Raw genomic sequence first — 15,863 nt, 5'->3', positions numbered from 1 at the left:
CCTGTTAGAGGTTACAGAAGCACTGAAAAGAAATTAGTAACAACAAGAAAAAAACCTCTCACCATTTTCATTTCATGGGATTTAAATGCTAGCACCACTTGTGAAGGAAATCTAGTCCTAATTTTTTAAGAGGAACCCTTAAAAAAAGGAGGGGGCCCGGACAGGATTATGACTGGAGCATAAGTATTGACTTTTCTGACACTAGCAAAGCGAAATCCACAAAGTCATTTCTGATATGATGAAATTTAGATAATAAAGAGAAAGGGTAGGCAGTAAACATCTAAGGAGATAAATGGGACAATATACGAACAAACGTGCAATCAGTGGAGTACCAGAACAACCTCTTAAGCTATCTGTACCACATCATCTCCCCATTTTGAAAATGAAAAGATTGAATACTTGCCAAAAAACAACCATCATGAAATCAACAACCATTAAATGGCCACATTAGAGCTAGCCTGCAACTCCAAGATCTTATCTTCTGTACTAGACTGTTAGTAATGGATGCCTTTCTTTGAAAGCCGGAGAGAAGAATCAGGGTTCTAGCTGCTGGACTGGTTAGATTTACTCCAGAGAAAGCAGTCTGAGATTGCTCCCCAAGGTTCTGGGCACTTTCTGTCGGAGAGCACAAAGAGAAATCTCAACAGACCCCTCGGAACCTGGAGACTCGCTTAGAGACTTTGTAGCATCTTTTACTTGGTCTACGGCTTAAGAGGAAAAGGAAACATGCTTGTTCTCTCAAATATGCAAATCATTTCCAAAGCAATCTCCAGATTTTGGTTTCACCAGCTCTGTGCCTTTACCAAACGTTTCCATTTCCCGTCACCTCCGTGTTCTCAGCCTAAACTACGGAGCATGTGAACTACCGTAGTAAGAGTCATTCAGTGCTACGCACCGAGTAGGCACAGACCTTTGAATTCGGCACAAGCCCAGTAAATAGTCATCATTCACTTGCCCTGTGAAGAAACCATCATAGTGAAAAAACTATGCTTAAAAAACGAATACGGCTGTTTAAAGAACTGTTAACTTGCAAACGTCACATTCGAAAAGATTTAAGGGAACATTGGTCAAAGTATATTCATGCTGTAGTTTTTCTTTGTAATTTCTGCCAAAAAGTGATCGGTCAAGCAGAGATGTCGTTTGTTAAGATGTGTAGTGGGTAGGACCTAGTGTGCCCTGCACAAATCAGTTGAGCGCTGTGCCGCTCTTCCCCGTCATCCCTCCTCGGGAAGGACGTGTCACTCTAATCTGCTTTGTTAGCTGCCTGTAGTCCCCGAAAGAGTTAAATTCCTGTCACGTAGGGATGGCTGGAATTTTTTTTAATGTTCAAATTTGTATTGGATTTCTTCCTGTCTCCTTTTCGTATTAGCTATGCAATTGGTCAGGGGAAAGGAGTGAGAGAAGGGAAATGCACGGATTCGGCACTAGCTCTACCCGCTAGCTGCATTTTCCAATGCTCCATATCGTTCAATTCCCCCCAACAGTGTGCAAAGTAGGCATTTCTAGTCATCTGTACTAGGCTCTTATTAGGATGGTGTCATGATCATGGCAAGTCTTACACTTGGCGATGCCTGGCTTCTGAAAGATCTGCACAAGACATGTCTGACCAAAGGAAAGCAAACTAGCATTTATTATTAACATGGCTCTATGTTCAAAGGTCTTTGGAAAATGTCAGTAAATGAGTGAGGGCCCTGGGGGATGCCTTTGCCTCTGTCAGTGTTTTCCAACTCAAAGCTCAATGTCAGAGGCGACTACAGTTTAGGTAAAATGTGCCTAAGGGCCTTCTCCCTTGTAGCAATGGAAGAGGAAGAAGCAAGAGAAGTGCCCCAGAGGAAGTCCCACTGCCGATTGCCAGCAGCCAGCTGCCTCGAGCCACCGTCCCAGGCAGACTGGGACAAGAGCATCAGGCTCTTCCTACAAGGGGGAAGGGGCACCCCAGGAGAAGAAGGGGAAAGCAAGGCAGCTCCGGGGCTGCCCTGGAATCTAGCTCACAATCCCTGTGGGAGGAATACAAAGTGCTCATACACTCCGCTTCTCTCCTAGAAAACACACGCCAGTGTGTTGTAGAAACCTATCGGTTCTCTTCCTTGACTGTGCTCTCAGCTCATCTTTCATAAGGAAAACAGAAAGGAGATCGGTGAATCTGCTATCCCCAAAGGCCCTGGAGGTGTCAGTGAGAAGCAGTAAAACCGAGGAGTCAGGGGCTGTACTCAGAGTTGTCTGACTCCAGAGCCCCACACGCCCCATCCACGGAGCAGCAGCTCCGTGCCCTCATTGTAAGGAGGCACGTCCAGAATGGCGCTGTAAACAGGTTGATTTAGGCCGCGTTCTATACTTTATAGGCATTCTAGAGGCACAAAAGTTCAGGGCTGCTAAATGAAATGTCAACAGTTCTAACCCACCAGCTGCTCCGTGCGAACTGTGGCCGTCTGCTGCCGTAAAGATTTAACACAAAACAAAACATTGCCATCAAGGCCATTCCAAATCAGTGGTGGGTCTGACTGTCAGTAAGTCAATTCTGACTCACGGTGACCCTCCAGGTCAGAGTCGAACTGTTCCCTACTGTCTCCAAGCTGTTAAATCTTTTCAGAAACAGACTGCCTCCGCTTTCTCCTGCAGAGTCTCTGGCGGGTGTGAACTGATAGCTGCCAAACACTTAACCCACGGTGCCACTAGGGTTCCTTTGAAAGGTGATAGACCTGACCCCTCTGAGGGCATTCCCTCTGTGCTCTGGGGTCACTATGAGTCACACTTGACTTTGGACAGCCGAGGGTTTGTTTTGTGCACTGTACATTATCCATTTTTAAATAGCCGTACCGAAACTTGGCTCTAAGAACACGTGCATATTTCCTGAAGATGAGAAAGACCAAAGAATGACAGTAAGAAACTCTAACCCAGCATCACGGAGGAATGGGATGCAGAACACCAGTAAACTGTTTTCTCAGCACTTAACCCCAGTCAGTACTCAGGCTTATTTGGAGCTAATTATTCTTGATGGAAGTAATACCACATAAGTGTTGCATTTATCCCTGCCTTCTTATATCGAGCTAGTAAACAGAATCATTATGAGACGTGTTCTGTCTAGATATACAGCGCAGTGGGTTCTGCAACGGGAGATACAGGTGAGATGTAGCTGCCTAGGTGAGAGGAGAGGCACAGTTGTTGTTTCTCACTGCCCCGACCACGCCTGTCCATCCCCTCATCCCTGCTCTCTCTTCCCTACTCTTTCCCCCTCAAGCTTTTTACTTGAAAAGGCCACGGTACCGGGTTCTTTGACTAATCTGAATTGCATGTAACTAGTTTCTGAGTGTGGGCCTGTCAGAGTCAAATACATCATTATGGCACTGGGGGGGGGGGGGGGTTGTTTGGGAAGATGAACCTGCTGTGGGCAAAGGAGGGGCATGTGCTCGGACTCACAGAAACGTAGCTCTCCGTGCTGGAGCTCGCATAGAATAATAGAGGAGCCTTGGGCACGCTTGCTTAACGTCTCTGAGCTTTGATTTCCTCAATTATATACTAAATAGAAAGAATACAAACACAGGGTTCCTGTCTCGAATGAACGAGCTTATGTACACGAGAGTAGATAAAAAAAGCATAGGAATAATTTCATAATAGCCTTTACTGTAAAATATATCAACATGGGAAGCCAGGAATGCATTTGAGTTCTGGCAAGGGGTACTGACAGTGCCGTGGACTGCCAGAAAGGCAAACAACTCTGGCGCGGAAGAAGCACAGTTAGAATGCTCCTTGGAAGCAAGAATGGTGGGACTTGATCTTAGGTACTTTGGACATATCCTCGGCAGAGACCAGTGACTGCCCTGGAAAGGACGTCATCCTTGATAAACCAGAGGGTAGTGAAAAAGAGCACGCCCCTCAAGGAGCTGGATCTAACCACCGACAACACTGCCCCTCCACATGTCCGCTCTTTGGGACTATACACTTGCGAAGGCGGTGTCTCCCCCTCTCGAACCCTCCCCCCACGCCTTCTGCGCTCTTCATTCACATGTCAAAATGGCAGTCGGGGCTTCTCAAAGGAACTCAAACAACTTTCCTTTAAATGTTCCTTGAGGTTGGGAAGCAAAAGAGGTCTGAAGAGGCAAGAAAAGGACTACAGGATGGATGAGGTGAACTTCCCAATGAACCTGCTGTAAGAGAGCCTTCGTGACCCTCAAAGAATAAGCAGGTGCTTTGTCGTGATGAAAATAATAATCCGCACTGAAACTTGCCTGGTCTCTTTCTCACCGAGGAAGATTACAGGTTTCTTAAAACTTCATCATCAGCCCCCACACTGTCTATGTACTTTGAAAAAAATTCATCCAGATTGCCATGTTAGAATGCTAGAAAACATGAGACCAGAATCTTGTGAGCTGACTCTGTGTCTTGAATTTCACTGACCCACAGCTGCCCTTGGAAACCACTCTTTGAGTTAGGCTTTTTCTTTTTTGAAGGCACCCTGACAAGACTAAGACGAATATAGGACTGAAAGAATTTGTCTGCAGCCATCCTCTGATGGCCAGTGCGTGTTTTGACATGTGTCGTTTAGAATAAGTCTGTGCATCGAATGAGCTGGAGCCCTGGAAGGGAAGCCTTTTGATTGGCCCTGGTAGGAACAACCCAGCACAGTCTTTAGCTCCATGTAGACACTCGCCTCACGCCCTCGCTGGTGTTGAGACAGAGGTTCTGTGGTCACTATGACTCAGAGCCCACTTGACGGCAAGGAGGGTTTGGTTTTACTTTATGGAGCTTCACTGTGCTCAGATAGGTGCTGTTCCCTGATACGTGACGCCTGAGTAAAGCCAGCTTCTTGGAACTGTTCAGTTGTTTTGTTTTCCATCTTCATCCTCCCTCTGCCCCCACCAAAATGTTGAGCCTGGATAGCCACACCATTCAATTTGGGCGTGGGAGTGATTCATTGATCAGATCGGAGATGCTTTTGGAGGCAAAAGAATAGCAAGTAATGAGCTCAGCCCATGGCCTCGCTGACCTCTAATTAAAAGAAGCAGTGACTCAAATCACCTCCCAGAACCCTGGAAAAGATAACTGGTCTGGGTATACATCATCTCTTCCCTGAAGTTGACATCCGTCATGGTCTTCCCAGAAAATGAATTGTTTTATCAGACAGCAGCCAAGCCTCAGGCAAGGGAATAAGGCTGATTGTTTGTGGCATCCCAAGAAGGCCGAGAGACAAATATAGTGTGTCTTGAATATTCCTCTCCAGCCACATGCTTAGGGTGCATAGATTAATACTTGGAGTAGTCTGCTTACTTTAATTTCTGGCTCAAAAAAAAAGAGAGACTATTTGACCTGGTGCCAACGTTTAATCGAGGTGTTGGCATTTTACACCAGAATTTCAGAGCACTAGCAGAGGTGCGCGTGTGTGTACACCAGTGTATGTCTGCATAGCTGCAGGGAAGCAGAGCTTGGTCACTAACTAGATCTATATCTTTCTCTCTGTTCAAGTGTGCAGGGGGGCTTCAAAAAGTGGGTGGAAAACATCCATGATTTTTTCCGTCCATTTTTCCACCAACTTCTTGCAGCACCAGGGAGGTGATTCCGACACAGTGTGTCCACGACTGTCAGTTTTTATGAGAACCAATGGCCTCCCCTTTCTCCCACAGAGCGGCTGGTGGCTTGGAACTGCTAAGCGGCTGCTGAGCAAGCAGCTCATTGCTTACCCCACCAGGCCGCCAGGCTCCTTGTGTCTGTACTACTGCAGATTACAGTAATTCTAAAATGAATCTTTGTTAACATTTCATATGCTTTATTCTGAGAAATATTATGAAAGGTGTATTTGTCAGTAAGGAGTGAGTTTAAGTATTAAAAATTAAGCACAGCTGCGACATTGTTCTCATTGTATTGCTTTATCTTTCAATTGAAAGACTGATTCATGACTTATCAAGACTGATGCCCAATTATCATGCTTGTAATAGTGACCTTGTTCTGTGTAATAATATTTCTCAACTTAAAACGACAGACATTTATTATCATACCCAGTTTCGAAGGGTCAAGAATCCAAGAGTGCCTTACTCGGATTATGATTCTGGCTCAGGGTCTCTTATAAAGAGGAGTGGTGACAGGTCGGGCAAAGGGAGATGAACAATAACAGCACTGTCCTCTGCAGCTTACCCTTCTCTGTGCACCAGCCTCCTACCTGGCCACAGAGTCCGACCCTGATGCTCTGCGCGACTAGACTGCGCCACAATGTGAATACCAAGTGACAGGGCTCTTCGGGGCCAAGGAAGCCTACCATCGTGCTGTTGGATGTTACTCACTCATAAATATAAACAGGATGAGATTTTTAATATCCAACCCTTGCTTTGAGCATTACATTATAATGTTGGTGAATTTTCAAAATCACAATCATTGGTTTTTAAAAGCGACTTCAGCTTGGCTTATACTACTTCCTCTATTCCTCTGCAGTGAGGTGAATTGATCACATCTTAACATCTCTAGGTGTTGCTCCTCGCGTTGTAAAACCTGTTCTCCATTTCTTAGAAAGTACTCCACTTCGAACATTGCAAATACTTCCATATCAGGGAAATCTAGAGAGTCTGTGCTGATTCTCGAAAGAAAAAAAGTTTCTTTCTAGAGTAAGAAATAAAAATCGTTTCAATGCATACCAACTGTGTCTGTTGATAGTGACACCGTTTTGTTGCTTTGAGAAGCATTCCAAAGCTATGCTTGACCTCGCTGGTGAGCGCCTTGATCAATTAGAGATGACTGGTCTGGGTGCAACAGTGGGAAGAGGGTCAGTAGGACCCTTACCACATTTTTTTTGGTTAAAAAAATATTCCATTTATTCATCTTTTTCATGAGTAGGTGGTTAGTACATTTGAATGATAGTCATATTACTTAGTCTTCTTTGTAGCTGTCTGAGTATTGGCAATATTAAGATCTTCAGCATAGATTTTTTTTTGAATTTTTACTACAACATATCATTAGGTCTGATACTAAGTGTATTACTCATGGTATAAATCTATAGGGAATGCCTTCCATAGAAAAGTTTACAGTTAAGTGCTGTTTTCCACTCAGATACAAGACCATGAAACTAGAAATTACTAGGTATAATGGGCTCTTCTTAATTCTGACTTTTGTGAAAATAGAATAAGTGAAATTTAATAAGAAATAGAAAGTCTGTATGATACCGTTTTTGTGTGTGTCCATATATTGCCTTCATTCATTTCAAGACATTTATTTCTATTGAGCCCTTGGTATCAGCTCCTCATTTTCCCCCCTTCCCCACCCCACCATCAGACCCCCTTGGTAGATTATAAATTATTATTATCATATCTTACACCAACCCTTCCCCCTATCTCCCTTCCCCCATGTTTTCTGTTGTTCTCTCCCGCTGGAGAGGGGTGTGTGGTTTATGTGCCGATCGTTGTGATCAATTCCCCCTTTCTCCCTCCCTCTCCCCACCTTTCTCCCTCCCTTATCTTACCACATCTTCTTAAACTTTGGAAACAGCACTGTCATTCAGGTGGGCTCGTCTAGAAGCATGTCACTAGCACAGGAGCTCTGCCAAGGTGCCAGTCCTTGGGCGAACATGAGGTCGCTGGGGTTGGTAGGTGCTGTCCACTCATAGTGACACTTTGTGCAACAGAACGAATCCCCACCCAGGCCTAGCCGTTCTCACGATTGTTCTTACATTTGAGCCCAGTGTTGAGCCCCTAAGCTAATCCATCTCGTCACGGCACTTCCTCTCCTCCCTGATTCTCCGCTTTACCACGCAGGAGCTCCTTCTCTGGGGACCGGTCTCTCCTGATAACTTGTCCAAAGCACTCGAGACAGCGTCTCGCCATCCTTGCCTCTCAGAAGCATGCTGGCTGTACTTCTTCCAAGACAGGTGTGTCTGTTCTTTCGGCAGCCTATGGCCAGCACCATGGCTCAAATGCAATGCTTCTTTTCAGCCTTCCTATTCAATATCCATCTTTCACATGTATATGAGGAGATTGAAAATATTATGATGGGTCAGAAATGCCTTAGTCCTCAAAGTAATATCCTTACCTTGCAACACTACATAGAGGGGTGCAGCAGAGTTACCCAAATACAATCCATCATTTGATCTCTTGATTCTGCCTTCATGAGTATTGATTGTGGATCAAAGCAAGATGAAATCTTGACAACTTCCATCTTTTCCCCATTTATCACGATGTTTCTTATTGGTCCACTTGTGAGGATGTGGGTTTTCTTGACATTGAGTTGTCATCCACACTGAAGGCTGCAGTCCTTGACCTTCGTCAGCAACTGATTCAAGTCCTCCTTACTTTCAGCTACAGATCGAAAGTTGTTAATAAGCCTTTGTCCAATCCCGATCCTGCCTTTTTCTTAGCACTATCCACCTTCTCTCATTAGGTGCTCAGTGGAAAGATTCCGTGTGTGAGCAGATACAACCCAGACACACACGTTGCCTGATTTGAAACCAGCCCGTATCCCTTTGTTCTGTCTGCACAGCTGTGCCTGGATCCATGTCCAGATTCTTCATGAGCACAGTGACGTGCTCTAGAATTCCCGTTCTTCTGAGAGCTTTCCATAGTTTGTTACGGTACACACCATCAAATGCACACTCAATGAAACACAAAGAAACATCTTTCTGGTATTTTCTACTTTCAGCCAAGATCAGCAATGATATCCCTTGTTCCACATCCTCTTCTGAATCCGGCCTGCACCTTGGGCCGCTCCCTGTCAATGTACTGACTTTCATTGTGCAAGTAAAGCCTTTTAAGGTAGCTTATTACACAGAATCTATAAATGAGAGAGATCAGAAAGTGAAAAGAAGGGACAGGCTCTGGGTTTGGATATAAAAACCTATTACATGAGCTCTTCCTAAAACCTTGGCAGATTATTTTATTTATTTAATTTAACAATATGTATTGTGTAAATGTATAAATACTCTTGTGAATTGAGTAAAAGCTTACAGAGCAAATTAGTTTTCCATTCAACAATTCATAATGCATCGTTTCTGTCACTTTTTGCAATCCCTAGCTTGTAATATCGCTTAGCCCATTCCCCATTTCCCATCTGCCTCCTCATTCTTTCTTACCCCTTTCCACCTTCTTGACATTTCCCTTAGGCAAACATGGCCCTTTAGAGCTCAAATGGTTGGTTATTCTAAGAAGTACATACCTCCCCAGTACGATTGTTCCCCTGATAGGCCTCTCTATGACATGACTGAAAACTGAGACGTGGAGGTGAGTTCAGTTCCAGGCCTGGGCAGGTGACCAAGAAAAATCTCATGGGTGCCAGCAGTCTCGAGCTGACCAGATAGCCTGCTGTTTTTCATGAGCTGGGATTTGTTCTACATGTTTCTCCCACTCTGTCCAGGACTGTGTTGGTCCAGGTTGACTCAAGACACAAATTCATAGACACTCATATGTATATAAGAAAGAGCTTTATATAAATGAGCAATTGTATATTGAGAAAACATCCCAGTCCAGTCCTGATCAAGTCTATAATTCCGATAATAGTCCATAAATTCCTCTTTAGACTTATGCTGCACATGCAATGATGCCAAATGCAGGAAGATCACAGGCCAGTGGATAGAAGGTCTGGTGGCAGTGGAGGCATTTCTCCACATGTCTCCTCAAGCTCTCTGCATGTCTTAACAGCAGGAAAGGGAAGGCAGAACGAGTGAGTCTAGCCTCCAGTGAGCTATTCATCTCTGTCACGGCTCCAAATGTGGTCATCAAGCTGTGAATTGATTGACAGACTAGACTCCACCCCTTCGCTCAAGTTGACAGGAGATTATGTAACTGCCACAAGGACCTTCTAATGTGATCCTTTCAGAATGGTCAGTCGTGATACCTGGGCACAAATTCTTCTGCTCTCAGGGTATTCCACTAGCCCATTGGACTAATTGTTTTCATAAGTCTCCGATTTTGTTCACTCTTTTTTGATGTGGACAGGACGAGACCAGTAGCTGCACCGTAGAGGGCTTCTCAGAGCTTTGATGACCCCAACGACTGCTTACCAAACCAACACCAAAACACCCTCACGGCCGTCAAGTCAATGCCGCCTCATAGCGACCCGATAGGCCAGAGCAGAGCTGCCTCTGTACGTTTCCAAGACTGTAACTCTTTATGGAATGGAAAGCCTTTCCTTTGTCCCATGGCGCCACTGGCAGTTTCAGGCTACTTAGCCCGAGGTTCGCAGCCCAGCACACAACCAGTGAGCCAACCGGGGAATTGGCACTGTGGACCATGTTGGGTCAGTTGACCTTGGTACACCCCAAAAGTGTATGTTCATTGCTAAGAAGCTTTTATAACTTTGCCCCATATGCTCTACTGCATTCATGCATATATTCTCAACCTAGATAAGTATATATGTAAAATAGCCTCTGTCAAAATTAAGTATGTTCTCCTTCCCACCCCTCTTCAGGATCGTGTACATAACAGCTTTCACCTCTGTGACCTGTAACTCTTGTACTCCTCGCAGAATCTTACTTTGCTTTCCTAATATTTTTTCTGATTCCCTCTCATTGCATATTGAATATCCTCTCACCCATTAGTGTCTGCCTTCTAGTTAGTCACTTACACTCCTTCCTCTCCCACTCCGGGCAACCATCAGAGGGTGTTCTTTATGTGTGAAACATTCTCTTGCCTTTTTTATGATAGTAGCTGTCATTTTGTGATTGGCTTATTTCACTCAGCCTAGTGTCCTCCAGCTTTATCCATGTTCGCAGGTGTTTTGACGGCTCATCTTTATTCTTGAATGTTTCGTAGCACGCCATTGCATGTGTGCACTACTCGTTTATCCATTCTTCCTTTGAGGGGCATTTACTTAGGTTGCTCCCATCTTTTTGCTACTGTGACTAACGCTGCGATGAGCATGGATGCCTGTGTCTTATCTGTGTCATGGCTCTTATTTCCCCGGGTTATGTAGTTAATAGTGCGATTGCTGGACCCTATGGTCCATAAGTTAAGCAATGTCCACTGACTGGCCAGTAAGACCTAAAGCTCTCCTCATGAGATGTCAGAGCAATTTCTGTGCAACCTAGATGAAAACAACGTGCAGTCGCCTTGCTATCTTTTGCATGTAGGAGAATTGTGAGCGCTGCTTTCTTGACGAGACTTCATGAAGAAGCCAACTGAGCTCTTAAGGAAGAGCCAGGAACCTTTTGAATATGTTCCCCCAAAGTCTTAGCTATGAATAAGTTATAAGATATTATAACCACTAATTGGGATTTCAAAGCTGCAGCCATTCATTTGGTGCGGTGCCTGGTTAACAGGCCAGAATGAATCTATCAAATGAATGAACGCTGCCTTTGGCAGTTTAAGCAATTGGTGAGGAGGAAGGAGGGCGTTCAGACTTGAATGACACCAACCAGAATTGGGTTCTAAGGCTTACACCATGACTTCGGATACTTTTGAGTATGACTTTGGTAAGTTATTTTCTGTGCCTTGTATTCCCCTTTCTCGTCTCATAAACAAAGACAATGATCGATCACTCTAGAACTGTTTGAGGATCGAATGAGGTCAGAGGTTAAAGCTCCGGACAGAAATACCTGATGTGTGATGAGTACTTAACGGAGGTTAGTGCCCCCTCCCTCGCCTTATTCTAAATGGATGCCAGTGCAGGGGGGGTTCAAAGGCAACTTTGCGCCATTGGAAAGAGGAATCAGGGGCCAGAACTTACATGACACTTCGACCGCTCTCCCGCCAGTCCAGAGAAAGCCCTGAGATGGTGTAAAGAGGTTGCAGTGCTCGTGAGCCTGAGAAAATGCAGCTTTCTCTGGGTTTTCTATAAATACCGCTCACAGGGTATAGGAATGTGAAGCACCAGATGAGAATCTGTCAGTCAGGAGAAAGGCTAGCCAAATGGCTCGGGTTATTTAGAATTCGCGAAAATGAATAAAACATCCAGGGCTAGACATCCAGCCTCAAGCTCTTTATTCCCTGTATTTCACCTGTGACAGGGATAGCTCACAAAATGAAGCCTGTCTTCCAGTTTTCCCAGGTTTTCTCTAGGATGCTATGAGTCAGTCTTCCGGTGTTCTGCTCGGTGGAAACTCAGCACCATTCAGGTTATGCACTGAAACCTATATTACCAGAGGTTGATGGCACTGCCCGGTTCCCTGGTCTGGCAACACTTCCGCCTTTGACAGGGTGCAGTCTTACCACTTTTGTACGCCTCTCTATTAGTGGAAATACATGGGTTTTCTTTCTCTCACACAGAGTCCACCTTTTGCTGTCTCTCCTGTTCTCTAGTCAGTTGTGGAGTTATTTCTGCTGCTAAACAGTATATTTTAAATTTTTAACAAATACTAACTCTTCCAAATTAGCTTGCTGCTTTCATGCATTACTTTCCAGAAAACCTCCAGCACCTGCTTTGTCTTCATTCAGTAGGCAGTCCTCATTCTATGGTAGTATACTGTCTTTCTTCCTATGCAGTTACCAGGTTTAGAAAAATTTTCAAGGTTCTAAGCCAATTGCTCCTTCTTTTCAGCCCTAGTCTTTTGTGTAGGAAGCAACAGGGTGAATGTGATTGACAATAATTTCTCCCCCAAAGATGCCCATATCTAAATGTTTGAAACTTTGAAAATGTTAGATGACCTGGGAAATGGGAATTAAGATTGCAGATGGAATTAAGATCACTAATCATCTACCTTTAGGGAGATAGTTTTTTATTATTTGCGTTGACTCGATTTAATTACTCAAGTCCTTGCAAGTGGGAAGTCCTTAAACAAGGAAGGCAGACAGACAGCGTCAGAGAAAGACATACAGTAACAAAAGCAGGGTCAGAGAGATGCTCCATTGCTCACACTGAAGACAGGGCTATCACAGTGTATAGCACTGTGACCTTGATCTGCATCCACGTCTTGCCTCTGCTATTGTTTGATCTTTCATGAGGGTACTTAAGCCCTCTGAGCTTAGTTTCTTCAACTGAGACAAGAGGAAAGCAAAATAAGGTCGGTATGAAAAGCAAAATGGAAAATGGGTATAAAAGAAACTTAAGAACTCTGACTTGCCCGTGTAAAACTGTGGTAAGCTGCCACATACCCAAACACCCATGCAAATGAATTGTCCTAGAAAATGAGGGCGCTGGAGGTCTTCCTAGAATCGAGGAAGCCAGAAAGTTCTTTAGAAGGTGAGGATAATGAGACTTGGTAAATCAGCCGGTCAGACCTAGATCCTAACTGCACTTTATGAAGTAGATTCACCAATAACCCGGTTGGTGTTGGTTGCTGTTGAATTGGCTCCAATTCACAGAACAAAACACTGTATACAACATCCGGTGCACAACAGGGCAAAACCCTGCCTGGTCCTGCACCGTCCTCATGATCGTTACGCTGAGCCCATCATTGCAGCCACTGTGCCAACGAACCCCATGGAAGGGCTTCCTCCTTTCGCTGACTGGCTGATTTGCCAAGCCTGATGTCCTTCTGGGACTGGTCTCTCCTGAGAACTTGTCCAAAATAGAGGAGATGAAGCTCATGGTCCTGAATTCTAAAGAACGTTCTGGCTGTACAGGTGTTTCTTCTTGTGGTAGTCCATGACTTTTTGATACTGTTCGCCAACACTATAGCTCAAATGCACCCATTCCTCTCCGTCTTCCTTGCGCATGTCCAGCTTTCACATGCAAATGAGCTCTTTAAAAACACCGTGACTTGGGTCCAGCACACCTTACTTCTCAAAGTCACGTCTTGGGACCTTCACACCTTAAATAGGTCTGAAAGTGGTTTGCCTAGTGCCGGGCATCACTTGATTTCCCGACTGCTGAAATATGCCAAACCTCCACCTTTTGTCCACTTCTCCGCACGTTGTCTGTTGGTCCAGTTGTGTGCATTTTGCTTTTTTGTACATTCAGTTGTAATCCATATGGAAGGCTGTCAGCTTGGATCTTCATTAGCAAGTGCTTCAAGCCCTCCAGGACTTCGACAAGCAAGGCTGTGCCATCTGCATATTGTTAACAAGCCTTCCTCTAACCTTGATGCCTCGGTCTCTTCATGTAGCCCAGCTTCTTCGGTTAGCTTCTCAACATACAGAGGGACTAAGTGTGGTGAAAGGCAAAGACCTCATAGAGACCTTCCTCGTTTTAAACCAGGCAGCATTCATTCCCATGTTGTGTTGGGGCCGCTGCCGCTGGGCCCACAGCAGTGCAATAGAGTGCTCTGCAAAGCTCATTCTCCTCAAGCCATCCACACAGTTGAAGGCCTTTGCATTGCCAGGAAACCACACGTAGGCCTGTTCCGGGCATTTTCTGCTTTCAGCCAAGGTCCCTCCATCTCCATCGACGATATCCCTCCTTCCACAGCCTCGTGTGAGTCCACTTAAGCTTCGGGTGTCCTTCAATGTAATGCTGCGTCCATTGTGAACGGTCTTAAGCGTACTACTCGTGCAGGTGATATTAATGATATTGTTGGGTAATTCTGCGTTCTGTTGCTTCGTCTTTCTTTGGAATGGCACAAATATAGAACTCTTCCATTCAGTTACCCAGGTGGCTATCTTCCAAGTTTCTTAGCATAGACTATGAGTGCTTCTAACACGGCATTGGTTTGTTGAAGCATTTCAGCTAGTAATCTGTCAGTGCCTGGAAATGGTTTATCAATGATGCCTTTAGTACAGCTTGGATGCCTTCCTTCCGTGCCATCAGTCTTGAAGCACCACCTACTCCTAGGAAAATCTCCATCCGTCTCTTGGGTGTTGGATGCCTAGAAACCTAATTCCAATAGTCGATTAACTCAGAAAAGTTAAGGAATGAGGAGTGCAGTAAACATTTATTTGTTTGTGGTGGCACTTATACTAGCAGGTAAAATAAGATTTTTCACAGCTAACAATAGTATTTCTTTGATGTACTAGATATGACTTTTCGTCTAGGACTTGAGTAAGCTTGTCTATTACTCCAGCTATTTAGATAATAAACTAATGAAAACTGTTTGAATTATCAGTGATTCACTTATTACAAAACACCAATCTATAAATTTGTCATTATTAAATATTTTCAAGAGACTCAAACCTGGAAGGGGCCATAGTGCCATTATTTGGTATATTTTAGGTGACTTAAGTATGAGGGTTCCTGTTTATGTACACAGGTTTGTGCCCAAAAGGATGTGTTTAAACAAGTCTTTGTGATTAGTGGACAGGTGCAGATAAATTCTTCCAGTAATACATTTATCTTAGTCTTATTAGGATACTTTTGATGCCATGGGGAAAATAACCAACGGTTTTAAGATTGGGGCTAATATCAACTTTCTAACAGAGCTAAAATAGACATCTTCCCAAATCCTTCAAGTTTTTCAATAAGCGTTTGGGTCTGTCATGCTACACAAAACAATAGTTTGTAGATGGATCAAGTGTTTTTCAGAAAGGTCGGGAAGGCCTCAATGATGAACCAAGAGTGGGAAGACTATCAATCTCAACAAATGAAGACACCGTGGCTGATGTCCAGAAAGCTTGGAAGCAGACGGAATTGCCATTTCTGTGATAGCTACGGAAGTGACAACGGCTGACCTTGGGGTCGCATATGGTTTGGCGTGTTCAAGTTTAAGTGAACATCTGGCATCAGAAACGTTTCAGCTCAACGAAGGCCCTAACTCTTGCATGAAGAGCTGATCTTTCCGTCAGCCTTTTCAGCAAATTAAAGCCAGTGAAGGCAATTTATGGAATGACTTGTATCTGCTGGTGAGTCTTGGATTTACCAGTCCATTCCAGAGAGCAAAGTCCAATCAAAACAGTGACTTCCGAAGGGATCTGCTGAGCCAACGAAATTTGGTGCCGTGAGGTCAGCTCCCACGGTCATCCCCACTGTTTCAGAGCTTTCCAATGGGAGAATCTCGATATGTTTTCCCCCAAAGAACATAGGACCACCACAGGGGCTTAGTATGGAAACGATTTTCAGGAAATTGAAAACTATATTGATAAGAA

The 15,863-nt window shown here is 44.4% G+C and overlaps 1 protein-coding gene across 7 annotated transcripts in view; it reads left to right on the top strand.

Annotated features, from left to right (window-relative positions):
* STXBP4 (syntaxin binding protein 4) overlaps window positions 1-15,863 on the top strand; it is a 178,566-nt gene that overhangs the window by 148,438 nt on the left and 14,265 nt on the right. The gene's annotated exons all lie outside the window — the stretch shown is intronic.

The sequence above is a fragment of the Tenrec ecaudatus genome, chromosome 10 (assembly GCF_050624435.1).
Source record: "Tenrec ecaudatus isolate mTenEca1 chromosome 10, mTenEca1.hap1, whole genome shotgun sequence".
Taxonomy (NCBI): Eukaryota; Metazoa; Chordata; class Mammalia; order Afrosoricida; family Tenrecidae; genus Tenrec; species Tenrec ecaudatus.
Note: the sequence above shows the minus strand (reverse complement) of the source record. Positions and strands in the feature narration are given on the sequence as shown.